The sequence below is a fragment of the Oncorhynchus keta genome, unplaced genomic scaffold (genome assembly GCF_023373465.1).
Source record: "Oncorhynchus keta strain PuntledgeMale-10-30-2019 unplaced genomic scaffold, Oket_V2 Un_contig_17784_pilon_pilon, whole genome shotgun sequence".
NCBI lineage: Eukaryota > Metazoa > Chordata > Actinopteri > Salmoniformes > Salmonidae > Oncorhynchus > Oncorhynchus keta.
Genome location: NW_026280578.1, coordinates 4,094 through 17,277, shown reverse-complemented (window position 1 = coordinate 17,277; position 13,184 = coordinate 4,094). Strand labels below are relative to the sequence as shown.

Below are 13,184 nucleotides of genomic sequence, written 5' to 3'. Positions count from 1 at the left end.
TTGTGTCTATCTGTAGGGTAAGGTACGGGTCATTGTGTCTGTCTGTAGGGTAAGGTACGGGTCATTGTGTCTGTCTGTCTGTAGGGTAAGGTACGGGTCATTGTGTCTGTCTGTAGGTACGGGTCATTGTGTCTGTCTGTAGGGTAAGGTACGGTCATTGTGTCTGTCTGTAGGTACGGGTCATTGTGTCTGTCTGTAGGGTAAGGTACGGGTCATTGTGTCTGTCTGTAGGGTAAGGTACGGGTCATTGTGTCTGTCTGTAGGGTAAGGTACGGGTCATTGTGTCTGTCTGTAGGGTAAGGTACGGGTCATTGTGTCTGTCTGTAGGGTAAGGTACGGGTCATTGTGTCTGTCTGTAGGGTAAGGTACGGGTCATTGTGTCTGTCTGTAGGTACGGGTCATTGTGTCTGTCTGTAGGGTAAGGTACGGGTCATTGTGTCTGTCTGTAGGTACGGGTCATTGTGTCTGTCTGTAGGGTACGGGTCATTGTGTCTGGTAGTCATTGTGTCTGTCTGTAGGGTAAGGTACGGGTCATTGTGTCTGTCTGTAGGTACGGGTCATTGGGTCATTGTGTCTGTCTGTAGGTACGGGTCATTGTGTCTGTCTGTAGGGTAAGGTACGGGTCATTGTGTCTGTCTGTAGGTACGGGTCATTGTGTCTGTCTGTAGGGTATTGTGTCTGGTACGGTCATTGTGTCTGTCTGTAGGTACGGGTCATTGTGTCTGTCTGTAGGGTAAGGTACGGGTCATTGTGTCTGTCTGTAGGGGGTCATTGTGTCTGTCTGTAGGTACGGGTCATTGTGTCTGTCTGTCTGTAGGGTAAGGTACGGGTCATTGTGTCTGTCTGTAGGTACGGGTCATTGTGTCTGTCTGTAGGGTAAGGTACGGGTCATTGTGTCTGTCTGTAGGGTAAGGTACGGGTCATTGTGTCTGTCTGTAGGGTAAGGTACGGGTCATTGTGTCTGTCTGTAGGGTAAGGGTCATTGTGTCTGTCTGTAGGGTAAGGTACGGGTCATTGTGTCTGTCTGTAGGGTAAGGTACGGGTCATTGTGTCTGTCTGTAGGGTAAGGTACGGGTCATTGTGTCTGTCTGTAGGGTAAGGTACGGGTCATTGTGTCTGTCTGTAGGGTAAGGTACGGGTCATTGTGTCTGTCTGTAGGGTAAGGTACGGGTCATTGTGTCTGTCTGTAGGGTAAGGTACGGGTCATTGTGTCTGTCTGTAGGTACGGGTCATTGTGTCTGTCTGTAGGGTAAGGTACGGGTCATTGTGTCTGTCTGTAGGTACGGGTCATTGTGTCTGTCTGTAGGGTAAGGTACGGGTCATTGTGTCTGTCTGTAGGGTAAGGTACGGGTCATTGTGTCTGTCTGTAGGGGGTCATTGTGTCTGTCTGTAGGGTAAGGTACGGGTCATTGTGTCTGTCTGTCTGTAGGGTAAGGTACGGGTCATTGTGTCTGTCTGTAGGGTAAGGTACGGGTCATTGTGTCTGTCTGTAGGGTAAGGTACGGGTCATTGTGTCTGTCTGTAGGGTAAGGTACATTGTGTCTGTCTGTCTAGGGTAAGGTACGGGTCATTGTGTCTGTCTGTAGGGTAAGGTACGGGTCATTGTGTCTGTCTGTAGGGTAAGGTACGGGTCATTGTGTCTGTCTGTAGGGTAAGGTACGGGTCATTGTGTCTGTCTGTAGGGTAAGGTACGGGTCATTGTGTCTGTCTGTCGGGTCATTGTGTCTGTCTGAAGGGTAAGGTACGGGTCATTGTGTCTGTCTGTAGGGTAAGGTACGGGTCATTGTGTCTGTCTGTAGGTACGGGTCATTGTGTCTGTCTGTAGGGTAAGGTACGGGTCATTGTGTCTGTCTGTAGGGTACGTACGGGTCATTGTGTCTGTCTGTAGGGTAAGGTACGGGTCATTGTGTCTGTCTGTAGGGTAAGGTACGGGTCATTGTGTCTGTCTGTAGGGTAAGGTACGGGTCATTGTGTCTGTCTGTAGGGTAAGGTACGGGTCATTGTGTCTGTCTGTAGGGTAAGGTACGGGTCATTGTGTCTGTCTGTAGGGTAGGTACGGGTCATTGTGTCTGTCTGTAGGGTAAGGTACGGGTCATTGTGTCTGTCTGTAGGGTAAGGTACGGGTCATTGTGTCTGTCTGTAGGGTAAGGTACGGGTCATTGTGTCTGTCTGTAGGGTAAGGTACGGGTCATTGTGTCTGTCTGTAGGGTAAGGTACGGGTCATTGTGTCTGTCTGTAGGGTAAGGTACGGGTCATTGTGTCTGTCTGTAGGGTAAGGTACGGGTCATTGTGTCTGTCTGTAGGGTAAGGTACGGGTCATTGTGTCTGTCTGTAGGGTAAGGGTACGGGTCATTGTGTCTGTCTGTAGGGTAAGGTACGGGTCATTGTGTCTGTCTGTAGGGTAAGGTACGGGTCATTGTGTCTGTCTGTAGGGTAAGGTACGGGTCATTGTGTCTGTCTGTAGGGTAAGGTACGGGTCATTGTGTCTGTCTGTAGGGTAAGGTACGGGTCATTGTGTCTGTCTGTAGGGTAAGGTACGGGTCATTGTGTCTGTCTGTAGGGTAAGGTACGGGTCATTGTGTCTGTCTGTAGGGTAAGGTACGGGTCATTGTGTCTGTCTGTAGGGTAAGGTACGGGTCATTGTGTCTGTCTGTAGGGTAAGGTACGGGTCATTGTGTCTGTCTGTAGGGTAAGGTACGGGTCATTGTGTCTGTCTGTAGGGTAAGGTACGGGTCATTGTGTCTGTCTGTAGGGTAAGGTACGGGTCATTGTGTCTGTCTGTAGGGTAAGGTACGGGTCATTGTGTCTGTCTGTAGGGTAAGGTACGGGTCATTGTGTCTGTCTGTAGGGTGAGGTACGGGTCATTGTGTCTGTCTGTAGGGTGAGGTACGGGTCATTGTGTCTGTCTGTAGGGTGAGGTACGGGTCATTGTGTCTGTCTGTAGGGTGAGGTACGGGTCATTGTGTCTGTCTGTAGGGTGAGGTACGGGTCATTGTGTCTGTCTGTAGGGTGAGGTACGGGTCATTGTGTCTGTCTGTAGGGTGAGGTACGGGTCATTGTGTCTGTCTGTAGGGTGAGGTACGGGTCATTGTGTCTGTCTGTAGGGTGAGGTACGGGTCATTGTGTCTGTCTGTAGGGTGAGGTACGGGTCATTGTGTCTGTCTGTAGGGTGAGGTACGGGTCATTGTGTCTGTCTGTAGGGTGAGGTACGGGTCATTGTGTCTGTCTGTAGGGTGAGGTACGGGTCATTGTGTCTGTCTGTAGGGTGAGGTACGGGTCATTGTGTCTGTCTGTAGGGTGAGGTACGGGTCATTGTGTCTGTCTGTAGGGTGAGGTACGGGTCATTGTGTCTGTCTGTAGGGTAAGGTACGGGTCATTGTGTCTGTCTGTAGGGTAAGGTACGGGTCATTGTGTCTGTCTGTAGGGTAAGGTACGGGTCATTGTGTCTGTCTGTAGGGTAAGGTACGGGTCATTGTGTCTGTCTGTAGGGTAAGGTACGGGTCATTGTGTCTGTCTGTAGGGTAAGGTACGGGTCATTGTGTCTGTCTGTAGGGTAAGGTACGGGTCATTGTGTCTGTCTGTAGGGTAAGGTACGGGTCATTGTGTCTGTCTGTAGGGTAAGGTACGGGTCATTGTGTCTGTCTGTAGGGTGTGTCTGTCTGTAGGGTACGGGTCATTGTGTCTGTCTGTAGGGTGAGGTACGGGTCATTGTGTCTGTCTGTAGGGTGAGGTACGGGTCATTGTGTCTGTCTGTAGGGTGAGGTACGGGTCATTGTGTCTGTCTGTAGGGTGAGGTACGGGTCATTGTGTCTGTCTGTAGGGTGAGGTACGGGTCATTGTGTCTGTCTGTAGGGTAAGGTACGGGTCATTGTGTCTGTCTGTAGGGTAAGGTACGGGTCATTGTGTCTGTCTGTAGGGTAAGGTACGGGTCATTGTGTCTGTCTGTAGGGTAAGGTACGGGTCATTGTGTCTGTCTGTAGGGTAAGGTACGGGTCATTGTGTCTGTCTGTAGGGTAAGGTACGGGTCATTGTGTCTGTCTGTAGGGTAAGGTACGGGTCATTGTGTCTGTCTGTAGGGTAAGGTACGGGTCATTGTGTCTGTCTGTAGGGTAAGGTACGGGTCATTGTGTCTGTCTGTAGGGTAAGGTACGGGTCATTGTGTCTGTCTGTAGGGTAAGGTACGGGTCATTGTGTCTGTCTGTAGGGTAAGGGTCAGTTTGAGTATGACCGTCCCGAGGATCCCGCATAGCACTGACCCTCAAGTCAGCCAGCAGGTTCAGCTGTCTTGTGACATGCGGTCCAACTGTTTCACAACATTTACGATATTACGAGCCGATTTGACTAAATATAAACATTTTGAGTAAATGCATAATACATGTTTTATTTAAATAGGACTCACATATTCAAGAAAAAGTTACACATTGTATCATAGCTAACTTAGCTATGAGTTTCTAGCTTGAAAAAGTGTCAAACGTCACCTCAAAAACCGCCCGCTAATCGAGCTATTTTATTTGTGAATAATGTACAAAAAGCGTAAATATAACAACTAAAGAGTTATTTTTCTGGGTACCCACCGGGTCGCTAGGCTGTGCAGCTGTCACCGTCTGACGTTTGGAGAAAGACAAAACATGCAAATTGAGTTTACTAGGAATACAAAGTCCGCGAAACCTATAAACCAATCAGTGTACAGAGAGACGTGATGTCCACGCCCCTTTCTCGCTGTTAGCCAATAAAAACACATAACAGAAACATCTGAACTTTCCAATGAAACTGATAGACAGTGATGAAATAATACCGTACTGTACAAATATATTGATTAAAGTGCCTATAAATAGTTGAATTATGAAATTATTATTATGACACAACATGGTACATTCAGAACAGCATTTAAATTGTTATAGTGATATGATAGATAGTGTAGAAAAGGCCCATGGAGTTGGTGGAATACTCCTTTAATTCATTGCCATTTACTCAGCTGGGCCAGGGGCGCTTTAATGAGGTCAGGTGGAAATGTCCGACAGATCTCAACTCCATAAAAGGAGGAAATTGCCATCGCCTGATCTAGCTGCTTTCTATAATAATAATAATATATGCCATTTAGCAGACGCTTTTATCCAAAGCGACTTACAGTCATGTGTGCGTACATTCTACGTATGGGTGGTCCCGGGAATCGAACCCACTACCCTGGCGTTACAAGCGCCATGCTCTACCAACTGTGCTACAGAAGGACCAGAAGGACCTTTCTCTTCCCTAACTCCATCTGATCCAGAAGTTCTGTGCGTCCATGAATCCACCACAGACTACTCAGTCAATATACCACTTTATGGTTAAAGGAATTCCTGCCTCAGTCTCATACATTCCTCTGTCACCTGACACGTGACCACCTGTTCACCTTCACTGTCAGTCATCCTACCTGTCCAGCAACCCACACAGATTCCACTAATCTTTCAGATAGTATAGTACCTTAGGTCCCACCCTTTGAAAGACAGACGCTTATAACAGACCAATAGGATCAGTTATTGTACCTTAGGTCCCACCCTGTCAAAGACAGACAGTCAATACAGACCAATAGGATCAGTTATAGTACCTTAGGTCCCACCCTGTCAAAGACAGACAGTCAATACAGACCAATAGGATCAGTTATAGTACCTTAGGTCCCACCCTGTCAAAGACAGACAGTCAATACAGACCAATAGGATCAGTTATAGTACCTTAGGTCCCACCCTGTCAAAGACAGACAGTCATAACAGACCAATAGGATCAGTTATAGTACCTTAGGTCCCACCCTGTCAAAGACAGACGGTTATAACAGACCAATAGGATCAGTTATAGTACCTTAGGTCCCACCCTGTGAAAGACAGACAGTCAATACAGACCAATAGGATCAGTTATAGTACCTTAGGTCCCACCCTGTCAAAGACAGACGCTTATAACAGACCAATAGGATCAGTTATTGTACCTTAGGTCCCACCCTGTCAAAGACAGACAGTCAATACAGACCAATAGGATCAGTTATAGTACCTTAGGTCCCACCCTGTCAAAGACAGACGCTTATAACAGACCAATAGGATCAGTTATTGTACCTTAGGTCCCACCCTGTCAAAGACAGACAGTCAATACAGACCAATAGGATCAGTTATAGTACCTTAGGTCCCACCCTGTCAAAGACAGACGCTTATAACAGACCAATAGGATCAGTTATTGTACCTTAGGTCCCACCCTGTCAAAGACAGACGCTTATAACAGACCAATAGGATCAGTTATTGTACCTTAGGTCCCACCCTGTCAAAGAGACAGTCAATACAGACCAATAGGATCAGTTATAGTACCTTAGGTCCCACCCTGTCAAAGACAGACAGTCAATACAGACCAATAGGATCAGTTATAGTACCTTAGGTCCCACCCTGTCAAAGACAGACGGTTATAACAGACCAATAGGATCAGTTATAGTACCTTAGGTCCCACCCTGTCAAAGACAGACAGTCAATACAGACCAATAGGATCAGTTATAGTACCTTAGGTCCCACCCTGTCAAAGACAGACGGTTATAACAGACCAATAGGATCAGTTATAGTACCTTAGGTCCCACCCTGTGAAAGACAGATGCTTATAACAGACCAATAGGATCAGTTATAGTACCTTAGGTCCCACCCTGTCAAAGACAGACAGTCAATACAGACCAATAGGATCAGTTATAGTACCTTAGGTCCCACCCTGTCAAAGACAGACAGTCAATACAGACCAATAGGATCAGTTATAGTACCTTAGGTCCCACCCTGTCAAAGACAGACAGTCAATACAGACCAATAGGATCAGTTATAGTACCTTAGGTCCCACCCTGTCAAAGACAGACAGTCAATACAGACCAATAGGATCAGTTATAGTACCTTAGGTCCCACCCTGTCAAAGACAGACAGTCAATACAGACCAATAGGATCAGTTATAGTACCTTAGGTCCCACCCTGTCAAAGACAGACAGTCAATACAGACCAATAGGATCAGTTATAGTACCTTAGGTCCCACCCTGTCAAAGACAGACAGTCATAACAGACCAATAGGATCAGTTATAGTACCTTAGGTCCCACCCTGTCAAAGACAGACGGTTATAACAGACCAATAGGATCAGTTATAGTACCTTAGGTCCCACCCTGTCAAAGACAGACAGTCAATACAGACCAATAGGATCAGTTATAGTACCTTAGGTCCCACCCTGTCAAAGACAGACAGTCAATACAGACCAATAGGATCAGTTATTGTACCTTAGGTCCCACCCTGTCAAAGACAGACAGTCAATACAGACCAATAGGATCAGTTATAGTACCTTAGGTCCCACCCTGTCAAAGACAGACGGTCAATACAGACCAATAGGATCAGTTATAGTACCTTAGGTCCCACCCTGTCAAAGACAGACAGTCAATACAGACCAATAGGATCAGTTATAGTACCTTAGGTCCCACCCTGTCAAAGACAGACAGTTAATACAGACCAATAGGATCAGTTATAGTACCTTAGGTCCCACCCTGTCAAAGACAGACAGTCATAACAGACCTACAGACTCTATATATAGTTGTCCGAGCCTACCTCTTTCAGGTAATAAATTCAATGCAGTATTAGCCTTATATTTAGCTAATTAATGATAGATTATGCATAATAAGGTTCTAACTGATAGCCTCTGTCTCGTGTGAAATGTTCCCCACAGGCCTCTCTCCTTGAAACACACTCCTTGGAGTCCCATGCAGAAGAATCTTCAGACCCATAACCACTCAGACCCATAACCACTCAGACCCGTAACCACTCAGACCCGTAACCACTCAGACCCGTAACCACTCAGACCCGTAACCACTCAGACCCGTAACCACTCAGACCCGTAACCACTCAGACCCGTAACCACTCAGACCCGTAACCACTCAGACCCGTAACCACTCAGACCCATAACCACTCAGACCCATAACCACTCAGACCCATAACCACTCAGACCCATAACCACTCAGACCCATAACCGTACTGTACAAACCATTCAGACCCATAACCACTGAGACCCATAACCACTCAGACCCATAACCACTCAGACCCGTAACCACTCAGACCCGTAACCACTCAGACCCGTAACCACTCAGACCCATAACCACTCAGACCCATAACCACTGAGACCCATAACCACTCAGACCCATAACCACTCAGACCCATAACCACTCAGACCCATAACCACTCAGACCCATAACCACTCAGACCCATAACCACTCAGACCCATAACCACTCAGACCCATAACCACTCAGACCCATAACCACTCAGACCCATAACCACTCAGACCCATAACCACTCAGACCCATAACCACTCAGACCCATAACCACTCAGACCCATAACCACTCAGACCCATAACCACTCAGATCCATAACCATTCAGACCCATAACCACTGAGACCCATAACCACTCAGACCCATAACCACTCAGATCCATAACCATTCAGACCCATAACCACTGAGACCCATAACCACCACTCAGACCCATAACCACCACTCAGACCCATAACCACTCAGACCCGTAACCACTCAGACCCATAACCACTCAGACCCATAACCACTCAGACCCATAACCATTCAGACCCATAACCACTCAGACCCATAACCACTCAGACCCATAACCACTCAGACCCATAACCACTCAGACCCATAACCACTCAGACCCATAACCACTCAGACCCATAACCACTCAGACCCATAACCATTCAGACCCATAACCACTCAGACCCATAACCACTCAGACCCATAACCACTCAGACCCATAACCATTCAGACCCATAACCACTCAGACCCATAACCATTCAGACCCATAACCATTCAGACCCATAACCACTCAGACCCATAACCACTCAGACCCATAACCACTCAGACCCATAACCACTCAGACCCATAACCATTCAGACCCATAACCACTCAGACCCATAACCACTCAGACCCATAACCACTCAGACCCATAACCATTCAGACCCATAACCACTCAGACCCATAACCACTCAGACCCATAACCACTCAGACCCATAACCACTCAGACCCATAACCACTCAGACCCATAACCACTCAGACCCATAACCACTCAGACCCATAACCATTCAGACCCATAACCACTCAGACCCATAACCACTCAGACCCATAACCACTCAGACCCATAACCATTCAGACCCATAACCATTCAGACCCATAACCACTCAGACCCATAACCACTCAGACCCATAACCATTCAGACCCATAACCACTCAGACCCATAACCACTCAGACCCATAACCACTCAGACCCATAACCATTCAGACCCATAACCATTCAGACCCATAACCATTCAGACCCATAACCATTCAGACCCATAACCATTCAGACCCATAACCACTCAGACCCATAACCACTCAGACCCATAACCACTCAGACCCATAACCACTCAGACCCATAACCACTCAGACCCATAACCACTCAGACCCATAACCATTCAGACCCATAACCATTCAGACCCATAACCATTCAGACCCATAACCATTCAGACCCAGACCCAACCACTCAGACCCATAACCACTCAGACCCATAACCACTCAGACCCATAACCACTCAGACCCATAACCACTCAGACCCATAACCACTCAGACCCATAACCACTCAGACCCATAACCATTCAGACCCATAACCACTCAGACCCATAACCACTCAGACCCATAACCATTCAGACCCATAACCACTCAGACCCATAACCACTCAGACCCATAACCACTCAGATCCATAACCATTCAGACCCATAACCATTCAGACCCATAACCACTCAGACCCATAACCATTCAGACCCATAACCACTCAGACCCATAACCACTCAGACCCATAACCATTCAGACCCATAACCACTCAGACCCATAACCACTCAGACCCATAACCATTCAGACCCATAACCACTCAGACCCATAACCACTCAGACCCATAACCACTCAGACCCATAACCATTCAGACCCATAACCATTCAGACCCATAACCACTCAGACCCATAACCATTCAGACCCATAACCACTCAGACCCATAACCACTCAGTCCCATAACCACTCAGACCCATAACCACTCAGTCCCATAACCATAGCAGACCCCATAACCATTCAGACCCATAACCATTCAGACCCATAACCATTCAGATGGTGGTAGACTATAGCAGTTATTAATTCAGATCCATAACCATTCAGACCCATAACCATTCAGATGGTGGTAGACTATAGCAGTTATTAATTCAGACCCAGAACCATTCAGATGGTGGTAGACTATAGCAGTTATTAATTCAGACCCAGAACCATTCAGATGGTGGTAGACTATAGCAGTTATTAATTCAGACCCATAACCATTCAGATGGTGGTAGACTATAGCAGTTATTAATTCAGACCCATAACCATTCAGATGGTGGTAGACTATAGCAGTTATTAATTCAGACCCATAACCATTCACCCATAACCATTCAGATGGTGGTAGACTATAGCAGTTATTAATTCAGACCCATAACCATTCAGACCCATAACCATTCAGATGGTGGTAGACTATAGCAGTTATTAATTCAGACCCATTTCAGACCCATAACCATTCAGATAAACAGACCCATAACCATTCAGATGGTGGTAGACTATAACCATATTAATTCAGACCCATAACCATTCAGATGGTGGTAGACTATAGCAGTTATTAATTCAGACCCATAACCATTCAGATGGTGGTAGACTATAGCAGTTATTAATTCAGACCCATAACCATTCAGACCCATAACCATTCAGATGGTGGTAGACTATAGCAGTTATTAATTCAGACCCATAACCATTCAGATGGTGGTAGACTATGGTTCAGACCCATAACCATTCAGATGGTGGTAGATATAGCAGTTATTAATTCAGACCCATAACCATTCAGATGGTGGTAGACTATAGCAGTTATTAATTCAGACCCATAACCATTCAGACCCATAACCATTCAGACCCATAACCATTCAGACCCATAACCATTCAGATGGTGGTAGACTATAGCAGTTATTAATTCAGACCCATAACCATTCAGATGGTGGTAGACTATAACAGTTATTAATTCAGACCCATAACCATTCAGACCCATAACCATTCAGATGGTGGTAGACTATAGCAGTTTATTAACCATTCAGACCCATAACCATTCAGATGGTGGTAGACTATAGCAGTTATTAATTCAGACCCATAACCATTCAGATGGTGGTAGACTATAGCAGTTATTAATTCAGACCCACCATTCAGATGGTAACCATTAATCAGATGGTGGTAGACTATAGCAGTTATTAATTCAGACCCATAACCATTCAGATGGTGGTAGACTATAGCAGTTATTAATTCAGACCCATAACCATTCAGATGGTGGTAGACTATAGCAGTTATTAATTCAGACCCATAACCATTCAGACCCATAACCATTCAGATGGTGGTAGACTATAGCAGTTATTAATTCAGACCCATAACCATTCAGACCCATAACCATTCAGATGGTGGTAGACTATAACAGTTATTAATTCAGACCCATAACCATTCAGACCCATAACCATTCAGATGGTGGTAGACTATAGCAGTTATTAATTCAGACCCATAACCCTTTAATGTAGGCCTCATCAAATGTCTTTAATGTAGGCCTCATGAAATGTCTTTAATGTGGGCCTCATGAAATGTCTTTAATGTAGGCCTCATCAAATGTCTTTAATGTAGGGCCTCATCAAATGTCTTTAATGCAAGCCTCATCAAATGTCTTTAATGCAGGCCTCATCAAATGTCTTTAATGTAGACCTCATCAAATGTCTTTAATCTAGGCCTCATCAAATGTCTTTAATGTAGGCCTCATCAAATGTCTTTAATGTATGCCTCATCAAACGTCTTTAATGCAGGCCTCATCAAATGTCTTTAATGTAGGCCTCATCAAATGTCTTTAATGTAGGCCTCATCAAATGTCTTTAATGTAGGCCTCATCAAATGTCTTTAATGTAGGCCTCATCAAATATCTTTAATGTAGGCCTCATCAAATGTCTTTAATGTATGCCTCATCAAATGTCTTTAATGTATGCCTCATCAAATGTCTTTAATGTAGGCCTCATCAAATATCTTTAATGTAGGCCTCATCAAATGTCTTTAATGTAGGCCTCATCAAATGTCTTTAATGTAGGCCTCATCAAATGTCTTTAATGTAGGCCTCATCAAATGTCTTTAATGCAGGCCTCATCAAATGTCTTTAATGCAGGCCTCATCAAATGTCTTTAATGTAGGCCTCATGAAATGTCTTTAATGCAGGCCTCATCAAATGTCTTTAATGCAGGCCTCATCAAATGTCTTTAATGCAGGCCTCATCAAATGTCTTTAATGCAGGCCTCATCAAATGTCTTTAATGCAGGCCTCATCAAATGTCTTTAATGCAGGCCTCATCAAATGTCTTTAATGTAGGCCTCATCAAATGTCTTTAATGTAGGCCTCATCAAATGTCTTTAATGTAGGCCTCATGAAATGTCTTTAATGTAGGCCTCATGAAATGTCTTTAATGTAGGCCTCATCAAATGTCTTTAATGTAGGGCCTCATCAAATGTCTTTAATGCAGGCCTCATCAAATGTCTTTAATGCAGGCCTCATCAAATGTCTTTAATGCAGGCCTCATCAAATGTCTTTAATGTAGGCCTCATCAAATGTCTTTAATGTAGGCCTCATCAAATGTCTTTAATGCAGGCCTCATCAAATGTCTTTAATGCAGGCCTCATCAAATGTCTTTAATGTAGGCCTCATCAAATGTCTTTAATGTAGGCCTCATCAAATGTCTTTAATTGTAGGCCTCATCAAATGTCTTTAATACAGGCCTCATCAAATGTCTTTAATGTAGGCCTCATCAAATGTCTTTAATGCAGGCCTCATCAAATGTCTTTAATGTAGGCCTCATGAAATGTCTTTAATGCAGGCCTCATCAAATGTCTTTAATGCAGGCCTCATCAAATGTCTTTAATGTAGGCCTCATGAAATGTCTTTAATGTAGGCCTCATCAAATGTCTTTAATGTAGGCCTCATCAAATGTCTTTAATGTAGGCCTCATCAAATGTCTTTAATGCAGGCCTCATCAAATGTCTTTAATGTAAGCCTCATCAAATGTCTTTAATGTAAGCCTCATCAAATGTCTTTAATGTAGG

The 13,184-nt window shown here is 45.1% G+C and overlaps 1 pseudogene; it reads right to left on the bottom strand.

Annotated features, from left to right (window-relative positions):
- The window catches only part of LOC127919883 (serine hydroxymethyltransferase, cytosolic-like), a 34,916-nt pseudogene extending 30,252 nt beyond the window's left edge, over nt 1-4,664 (bottom strand).
- Nucleotides 4,665-13,184: the final 8,520 nt, after the last annotated feature.